This window comes from Capsicum annuum, chromosome 2, assembly GCF_002878395.1.
Source record: "Capsicum annuum cultivar UCD-10X-F1 chromosome 2, UCD10Xv1.1, whole genome shotgun sequence".
In the NCBI taxonomy this organism is placed as follows: domain Eukaryota; kingdom Viridiplantae; phylum Streptophyta; class Magnoliopsida; order Solanales; family Solanaceae; genus Capsicum; species Capsicum annuum.
Genome location: NC_061112.1, coordinates 74,307,924 through 74,319,161, shown reverse-complemented (window position 1 = coordinate 74,319,161; position 11,238 = coordinate 74,307,924).

Below are 11,238 nucleotides of genomic sequence, written 5' to 3'. Positions count from 1 at the left end.
GATGGAGTCATTGAGCCTAGAATGTCGAATTTGGTAGGTTAGTATAGTTGGTTTCCATTCATGGGATTTCGAATGAATCTTGAGGTATGATAGATACTTGGAAAAACCAAGTTCATCTAGTGAGTGGACTCAACTAGTGCACCCGCTTAAGCGGCGTAGTTGCTTTGGTGGCCAAATAGTCACTTTAGTGGCCAGAATTGGTCTCTGCACTATCGCTTAAGTGGAGTCCTGATTGGTAGTAAATATCACATGAGTAATATGCTATCTGCTAAAGCAGATATCAGCCAAGTGCAGGTGTCGCATAAGCGACTCTATGCTACTTTAGAGGTGAATGGTAGGGGAATTTATTTCAGCCCTTACCCAATTTTATCCTTTTTTTTTTCCCAAGTCCAATAGAATTAAAATCTAGAGTTCATAGGAAATTAGGAGATTGATCCTTGGGTGATCATGAGGTGTTGGTGAACTTGGGAAAATCGTTTCCTCATCCTAATCTATGAAAGTTTCTATCTAATTTTTAGTTTAATTCTCCCATTAAGTCATAGACATCTAGTTCCTTGATGATATGAATTGAGCTTTGATTGAGCTCAGAATTTACTCATTCTTAAGAGTAAATGATCCTTAAGCATAGAGGGATGTGTTGAGGATTTCAAAAATGTTATTCTGTGAGTGAGCCCCACGTGGGATTTTGACTTCATTTTGTACTTGAAGCATTAGAATTAAATATGGGAATCATTATTCTTATATTAATATGTAGATTACTATTTTGATAGTGTGACATTGTGCGGAGTCTTCTCAAAAGGGAAACTCTCTAATTTAGCAAACTTTATCAGGCAATCTTTGATGTTCATGTAGACTAGGATTACTCTCTTCTTAGATTGAGCTTAATTATAGTATCAGTATGATATTATGCTAGTTTTGGTTGGAAACTACGACTTAATTGTATATTTAGCAAAATTTAGATTATTTAGCCGATTAGTGGACCGTAATTAGGTGGATTTCACTTAACAACCCATTTCTTGGGGTGAATTTCCACTTAAAGACTTAAAGAGATTTATGTAGCACTTTGTAGTGGAATTTTGGAACTTTAGTCTAGCTTGGGGAAGAAATTGCCTTAGAATAGACTTTCGAGGTTAGAAGTGGGATCCTCCGGCCCACGTTAGATCAAGATTACTATTAGCTCCTTATAGACTTAGGAAGCCTTCTTCCGTCACCCTACTTGTATTTTTGTGCCTGAGGAAGATTTATACTTATTCTCACTTCGTGGGATATTTTACTCTTTCTCCTTATTATCTCTAGTTATGCTAACTTTGTTACATTTTATTGCTTGTGATCTAGTTATTGCATAATTTTGGTATCTATTCTAGTTTCCACCAATTAGCCTATTACTTGCCATTCTGAACTATGGTTTGGCTTACCTACTGATGGTTTAGGTGTCATAATGACTCGTAAAATTAGATTGTGACACTTAACCCGACCTGACCTGATCCAATTCACATGAAATTAAAAACCCTAACTTGCACTCGATTCCCCTTTTGTTCTGCATTCAAAAGACGTAAGTCCCTCTATAACTATAAAAATGGCCCCTTCCCATTAATTGATCCCTAAATCACTCACAAAACTCATCAAATCCTCAAAATACCTTATTCCTCATATCCCTAAATTATGTGTTTGTCCTAGTTTGTTGAAATCCAAAAGATTTCTTCTAGTAATCAAGTTCAAAAATCATAGTACGTAAATTTACTTTTAATTATGTTGATTTTTGAGTTTGTAAGTCATTTATGGGTACTTCACAATTGTGTTGAATCTAGAGAACCCTAGATGATATTGCTTGAGTCTAGAAAGGGGGATATATTTGAATTATTTTTGTTTCACTTGATAACATGTGCAACTTGATTTTGGAGTCCTTAATGGGCAATTCATTACTTTTTTTATGATTGTGTAATAGAAACGTGTTCATGGTTAATGTGTGTATGTGGGGAATTGGTCTTCTCAACCATTCTAATGATCGTAAAATTATTGACCTTGTGATAAAGATGTTATCATATAAATAAGTCAGAAACTACAAATGTACATTCTTTACAACTCTAGCAATAACTCATACCCTAAGGCAACGAGTCGTTGCATGAGTTATAACCACTAGAGTTTAGGTTTGAAAGTCTCTACAATTTTATGGAAACTTCTCTGTATGAGTCACCCAACGAGTTATTGGACAACTCATACTGAGAACTTAAAATTGCATCTATGCAAGAGTTTGACCTAACCACTCACCCAAGAAATCGTAAGGAGACCTAGGGTTGAATCATCCTGAGAATAGTAATAAATGAAAATTAGGACTTGTCCTACGAGTCACCTAAAGGGTCATAGCCCAAGGCAATAACTCAGTGTTGACCCATAGGGACTGACTTTGCACTGATATTCTTATCTGTTATTTCCTTGATCTTTTTGAGTTCTAACGTTTACACTCAAAGGTACATTGGCACAAAAAACTAACACATTAAAAAGAGCTAAGAATAGGGGAAAGCCTACTTCCAAGAAACAGACACAGTCTATAAAGCAATTAAAAGGCGTGTAAATTAATGAGGAATCAAGTAGATGGGTGGAGGAGTATCCATTGTTGACTCCGGTTGATACACGAGATAGTTTTCCCCAGACTAGTAGATTAAGACCCTTCATGAAGAGCACAAAAATTTCTCCACCACACTCAGCACCACCGCCCCAGTATGAAGACCAAGGTAAAAAGTCTGAGGAAAGAGAAAATAAAAGTGACTCCAGGAGCGGAGTTGAGGTTACGTCTAGCAGTTAGTCCAATAATAAAGTAGGGGTAGGGTCTGGTACACATATATCTACTAGTATTGATGATGATGATGCCTAGCCAGATAGTCTACCACTGGCTCATAATGGACTGCATATTGAGATAACCCCACAGGTGGAGAGATAAGGTATTCAAGGCATAAAGGCAATACATGATCAAGATGTTACTAGAATTTAAGAAGGTCTTTAACAAATGCTCTATATGGCCTATCAGGATAGGTTGAAGGTGCTAGATCTATAGGTTTTGCAATAGATGTTTCAACACCCATTACTATCTGGGTTGATTCATAGAGTTGAGGTTAACATTTCACAGTAGACTGTCTTCTAATTCCTTCTGGTTCGGATTTTGTGCCCGTGATCAACACTAGTAAGATTGATCACTGAATTGATGAGATGCAAAAGGTGAAGCCTAATAAAATTCATTTTGATGGCAAGATTTTTCATTTTTATTGGATGGAAAATATTACTGTGACTGTAAAGAAGGAGGTTGAATGGGTGGTTGATAGATCATCTGAAGCGGCCTGACCCTTACATTAGTAGTAATCAAGACTTAGAGGGGTAAATATCAACTATTGGATATGATTGCACCATATGAGTCATAGGGATAGGAGGCAAGACCCATCCTGAGTGAATTGTGCAAAAGTCCCAAAGAGGTACAAGTTGATATCAGTGGCAATGACTACTTCATACGAGCCATAACCAATAGCTACGAGTCATTGCCAAGACTCATCTTGAGAAGATGTGACCAAAGTCCAAAAGATTTTCAAAGTCTGCCTCAGTGCTAATATATCACCATATGATCCAAATGGAGGTACAACAATCAATCACCAGAGGCATTGCCAGTTTGCAAAAAATTAGGCAATAGAGCTACATCACATACGATGATATGTAGTCAGACCCTACAACTAGTTTTCAAGCTCGTCGCAACTATCAACCCTATTCTATAATTTATTTACGACAAGATTTGTTTTGTATCTATAAATACTGCTATCAGATTTTATGTTTTAGATTACATTCTGTTACTACTTTTGAGTCCATAACTTGTTCTTAAAGTTGAAAACATATATTTTGAGAGTTTTAATTCATAGTTGAGATTCATGGTTTTCATCTTCTTCTTGTAAGTGAAAAATTATGATTTCTTATTAGAATTATTCATGTGTTCTTACAATCATGAGTATCTAAGTACCACAATTAGGGTTGTGGGAGCCATGACAGATTAACGAATTATGATTTATAGTACAAAGTAATTCTCAAAAGGTATTTGTGTATGTATTGGTGTTCTCTTTGTTTTGATTGCTTTCTAATGGAGGTCTTCATTAGAATTCACCTTATCTTTACTTTCTTTGGAAGAAGGGGTAACGGGAAAAGGACAAATAGTGTAGGCTTAGAGATATCAAGTTTAACTTAATAGCTTGTGCTGCAAAAGCGAGAAAACTAATCTAGGATTCAAGATAAGGGTTAGAATGCAAAACTCATGAGATGTAGAAACCTGATTGAGGTTAGTCATCTAATAGAGGTGTAAAGTTATTTGGATGAAGTTATAGACTCTGCATGTCAAGCACCGAGAGAGATCACTAGTACAAAGAATCTACGGAGTTATGATGTTTGAGGAGCACAGTCCTAGTGTCTCCCCTCCATTAATTACAAACTCGAAGAAAGTTGCAATTGTTACTTGTTCAAAGGTCAATGTACAAAATTCCCTAATTCATGAAAATATTTTACTAATAGCTTAGATAACCGCATTGATCGAGCTTCTAGCCTATTACTTGTAAAATCAACCCTAACCTTTGTTGGATTCTATATTTAATACAACAACCACTTTATACTTCATATCACGATATGATTTGGGTGATATAGCCCATATACTAACACAATCGCATATCTCAATCAACCTTGTCGACATAAACCTCGGTCAAGAGTTTTATAAAGTGTTTCAGTCAACCTTGCCAACAAAAACTTCGGTCAAGAAATTTATACAGTGTTTCAACCAACCTTACCGACAATAACCTAGGTCAAGGGTTTTATAAAATGTCTCAATCAACCTTTTCGATAAAGACCTTGGTCAAGGATTTTACAAAATGTTTCTTTTTCTTTCAAAATTAGAGTCTCACGGTAATACCAGTTTCATTAATCCATTTAGATGAAATAAAGATGTAATACTTACAACCAAATCAGCATGAAGATAATAATCAATCTAATAATGACGTCAATAAGCTCAAAAGTCAACTCAATAGGTCAATAATTCAAGATATAAGCCCTCGCATGGCATCAGTCGAATAAATGATCGTGTAAGATATTAATAAAATCAATCCAAGCTCCTCTCTCGGACATCATTATAATGATAGAGGCATATAATGCTCAAATAAGACCTATAATTAAGCCCCTTCTCGATCACCAAAATAATAATAAGGCAATTAAATGCACAAATAACGCCTATAATATCATGTCACGCCCCCACAGGCATCATAATAATGATAGGAAAAAATCTACTCTCGTGAATCATCACCAAAAACGTCCAATCTGATCATTTATGACATCCACAAGTCACAAGCAAAAATGAAGAAAATAAGATTTAGAGTCGAAAGAAATTTAAATTCTACCCAGGGGTCAAATACCCTTTGCGAAGAAATTTAAATTCTACCCAGGGGTCAAATGCCCTTTGCGAACATGACCTTAGTTGCGAACGCGGCGCTTCCCCAACTCAAACCTTCGCAAACGCGAGTTCTTGACTGCGAATGCAAAGAGGAAATCGATCCAAACCTTGACCAGCATTTATCCTTCATAGTGAATGCACCCTACCCTCTGCGAATGCGATGCACAAGAAATACCTTCATCGCGAACGCGAAGCTAGGATCGCCAAATCAATGATGGAAAAAATTGCACCAGAAACATCACGAACAAAAAAACTTTAAGTCTAAAACTTTCTGAACGAACCCTTGAAATTCGTTCGAGATCCCACTAAAATAAATCAATAATGCTAATAGGCTAATTTATATATTTCATACTCAACGGAAGCATCATATTTCCTAAATGAAGTCGTTATCACCAAGTTACATACAAAACTAACTTTATGAAATTAAACTAAAATTTAGACCAAGAACTCAAAAATCACAAACAACACCTCGGCGTCCGAACCAACTATGTTACTAACTCAAAATGGATGTTTTGGATCTATTGAAACTGACAGTATCACCATTCGCTGATCAAATAATAACATATTGATCAAAATCAAACTAATCACTTTAAAGGCTATTCAAAACTACAAACTTATATAAATCCTTCTCAAACGCTTTAGGGATCGTGTCAACTATTTCCACAACCCATAAATAATTTCAAGCAATAAAAAAGGATTAAATGATCAAAACATAGAAAATTTTAAAAATCACGATGAAAATAATTACATCCTAGAACTTTGAATAAATATGTGTAATCAAAATCAATGTGGTACCATCAAAACCTATCTAGCTTTGAGGTGTAGTTTTAGATACGTAGATAGTTATCAGAAAAGATAAGGAAAGGATTTTATTAGCGCACACGTTACAGGGGAGGCCTTGATTCCTGTAATACACAATTTCAGAATTAGTGACCTAGTGCAAGATTATGAGAGGAATGAACCCTATGAAAGCTGTCTCTAGACTTTTCTTTTATTAGGAGTTCTACAAGTTTGATTTATACACTGCATTGGCGCAATTTCTCATAGCTTAAAGACTTTTTATTTTTTGATTCTCCTGCGATACTGACACACTATTATTAGGTTGTTATTAAGGCTCAATTCTTGAGGTGTAACACACTGCTCGTTATTTTTTTGTTCTTAAACTCATTAACAATTATTTGTTGAAATTAATCATTATTATTTTATTGCACGATCAATTCAACTACAAAATTTTAAATCGCGTTAATAAATTTAACTATATCATTTTATGGATAAACAATACCCTAGGTTGGATTTAGCTCCTCTCTATTTTAACTCTCTCCATTTTCTTCAAGTTCCTATATTGATAAATGACAATTGAATGGGTAAGATTTAACTATTCTAAAGTAAATCTCTAACCATAGTTTAGATAATAAATACATTATATATTGAGTTTAAAAAAATATTATAATCCTACAATCTTAGCAACGTATTATCTTGTAACAAAAATCTTTCTTCCTAAATCTTTTTCCTCCACATGGTCCATCTTTTAATTTCTATTTAAATTAACCTTTTTATTGCATTTTGGGAACTTTCTCTTTAATAATTACTAGTTATTTTATTTTCTTTAAATAGGCGAAAAAATAGAAAAGCCGATAATTTCTCCTATTTTATTCCACCTATATGCTCCCCCTATTTTATTTCACCTATTTTAAAGAAAATAAAATAGATGATTGTTAAAGAAAAAGTGAAAAAAAAGTGAAAAAAAACTAATCTAAAATAGAAGAATCGATTATTTCTCCTACTTTATTTCACCTATTTTAAAGAAAATAAAAATTTACACATTTGGAGGAGTTTTAAAAAGTCACTTGATCATAGTAGAGTCCACACAAATTAGGGGTGCTAATCGAAGGGGTATGTGGATAGATAGTGGTTGAACAATCAACATCCTTAAAACATACTTGTGCCTTGACAAACATTACTCTGAGGATGTTATTTGTTCAAGAACTACTCATTCATATACCCTTTTGATCACCATCTCCAATTTGTGTGGACATTACATGATCATATGATTTGTTTAAACTCCTTCATGTGTATAATCCCATAATTTATTTATTATATTTAATTGTTTTCTTTTAAAGAATATGTCAGTGAGGATTTTAAAATCATGTACGTAGAATTATGGGGTCTACCATCGATCTTGACAGCTGTCAATAATCGACCAAACTTATACGTCTACATAGACCGTATTAATCGATGGACCCCAAATCACAAGTATGTTTTGTGAATACTGTTTGTTCAACCATTACCCACCCATATACCCCTTTGATCACCACCCCCAATTTTTGATCAATTTTAATAATTTAATTTTTTTTTATTTAATTATTTTTGTTTAAACTACACGATACTGATGGTCCATCAATTCATCTGATCTACGGTAGACTTATATACATGACCGAGGATTGACAGGGACCAAGTTTTATGGTAGGTCTTATAATAGTAGTTGGTCACTCGTAGAATGAGAGCGTTGTCTACGATAGACCATATGTGTGATCTACATGTATTATCAAATAGTTAACTCTTCGGATATTTTATCAAGGCAGATCATTGTTATATTTATTAATTGAGCAATATGAATTTAAAAAAGTGGCAGAGCAAAAAAAGAATAATAATAAAAAAGAAGTTAACCAATATAAAGACAAAAATCACAAAGAAGAGAGCAAAGATAATTAACAAACTTAAATCATTATGTTGACATTGTTCATTGCAAATACATACACTTTACCAATACCAAACCAGCAAAAGGGAAAAAAGAAGAAGTTGTCTTCTAACAAAAATCCTAATTAAGAAAGTTTCTTCTGCAATAAATAAAAACAAAAGTTATAACTACTAAATTGGGGGATGGTGGGGGGTAATGTAGTCGTTGACTTCCAGACTGAGCCTATTCAAAATTTTTCGTATAAAATGATCGATCTGGAGTAGTTCACCTTCAAGAAAAACATGGTCCTGACCCAGCCTATAGAATAGGCGATCGAGGTCATTGTGGAGGAGAAGAACGTCGTAGTGGTGATGGGTACTCATTTTCCTGAGTAAAAGAGATAAACTGCAATGGGCAATGTCACTCATTTTCCTCTGTAATAGATGTACTAGAAGTACACTAGAGTCGATCCTCAATTCTGCTAGTGATATATATCTGTTCTAAGAATGATCGATGGCTTGTCCTTGACTGAACAGATATTAGTACGAATCAGTAAAAATGAAAAAAATTATTTCTAATCAACGATCGTTGGATTTATGGAATAGAAAAACAAAGTTGGAGTCGCCTGAACTACTTTAATGTACTTTTTAAAGAGGTTTTGAGTAAGATGAGTAATTTGGAAGCTTTTTAATAATGGTAAAAAGAGTGTTTGAGGCGCTATCTACTAACTATGATTATATCAATGAATGGACCATTCTGCCACCTTTCATGAATTAGTTTTTGGAAGCAGACTAGAAGGGAACATCTTTTGTTAGGCTTAAGCGGACAAATTCCCTAACCTCTAGCAATAGTACTACGGATTCTAATCTTAGTTTCGGTACTGGACTGGCTACCATGAACCTATTGGATTGTAATAATGTTACTACTTACTCTAATCATGTTACTACCTTTTGTTGTGATTGCTCACTCTTGGGCACTGCTGCTGCCCCACTATCTTGTACTAAACATTATTAGCTATTAATAAATTTCCATCTTTACTAAGAAAAAAAGGTGTGTTTGAGAAAATAACAAATAAATGGGTCACAATGGATGCAATGGACAAGATTATGATGTTTGTGGACTGATTTTGAGCTGATCGCCGAAATCATGCCTGAATTGGAGAATTTTGGCGGAAAATGGAAGCATCTATTTCAAGCTTTTGGAATTTTTTAAATTATTTTTGAAAAGATATTTTTAATATAATTATAGATGAAGAAGGTGGACTAAAGTGTATTATTAGAAAGTTAAGTGTATTATTAGAAACTTATATGTTACATTTGTTAACTTGAAAAGAAGAGATGATGACATCATATTTAGTGGGTATACAAACTTTCCAAGACTTGTGTTTAAATGACAAACAAAGTTTTCAAAAAGGGTATTTGGCAACTTAGCCCATAAAGGTACCTCAAGGCACCATCAAGGATACACAAAAAACTCAACAAAAATAGAAGTAACCTTCTCTTCTTAATACGACTTCTCTAAAGAAGAACTTCTTTTTCCCAAAACAAGTTGAAAATGACTCCAAATGCACTTGATGCTACAAAAAAGGGTTTGTCTAGGGCGGCAAGTGTAACGCCCCAAGATCCTATCCCGGGACGTCACACGGTAGTTAAGGCCACACGCGGCCTCAAGCTAACCCTCTAAGCTTGTCTTCACTTCTATAACTCATTATGACAATAATGACGCTGCAGTAAGGAAGGACAATCATGTCATGAACATACTGGAATACAGAGAAATACTGTCCTGTACAAACAAAATACTAAAATTCTGTACATGCTGGTACTCTAGTCTGACAAAGCCTCTACTACATAAGACTGAGGAGCCATTGGGACAGATCCCCCAACTGACTCGTACTGAACTGAAAGGCAACAACCATCTATTATAAGAAAAGGTCAGGGGCATAAGTCCTCGAACCATGAGGACTCACCAACTGCAGAAATGTAGATAAAGGTACTCGAAGATCACAGTCTCTGCTGAGACTGGGCACCTGAACCTACATCACGAGGAAATATAGAACACAAAAAATATGGGAATCAGTACTTGGGAATGTACTGAGTATGTGGGGGTGTATGCAAAGTTTTTAAATAATTTCATAAATATAAAATAAAATCATGCATGTTGACAATAATGAATCTCTTCGCTTAAATTTCCTGAAACATAATTTCCATAAATCATCAATAATAACACATTCTTCATAAATCTCATAAATCATTGGACTTAACTCAAACTTTTTGACTCATGACTTAGACTGACTTGGTAACGCAAGGAACTAAGATCATTATGGACTTGGGAGGTTCTCATAACCGATATAAACTAAACCATGTGAGTCGCATGGAGTCCAACATTTTTCCCTCCTAAGAAGAGAGCCCCACATTGGCGGGAGCGTCGTACTTTTGCCAGGGAGTATAACCTCAATTTCATTATCACAATCCCATACTCGGCCTCTAGCCCATCATTATCAATATCAATCCTACGGTGGCACGTAGTTTTGGAGATATACCATATTTCTCGCTTAGTGCTAAATACTCCTCCCAGACTAAGATCAGAACGCGTTAGGAAATCCACCTTAATCAATATCAACTCATGGGTCTATCATAGAAACCAAAATAAAATTATATCTCATCTGTAAATCATATACAACTGTGGATTCCTAACTCGACTCAAAATCAAAACAATCTTTCTAACATCAAGTGTATTGCTCATTAAATCATGTCAAATGTCAAAACTTTAGGAAGACATCAATAGACTCATTCTTGACTTTCAGTCCCAAATATCAATGTATATATTCAATAATCAAAATATCATAGAAAGGATTGAATCATGACACTTATCTCAAATCATTTAGAAATCATGAATATGTAATAACAATATGCATCTCATGGAATAAATCCTCAATTTAAGAAATATAATGGTAAATAAATCATAATAACAAACTTAATCAACTCAAATATCTTAATTCATCAATAAAGTAATTTAGGCGTAAACCCACTTGCAAATATAATAAAATTCCCATAGTAAAAATCAATTCTTTGGGCACAAGAATGAAAGGATATTCTTG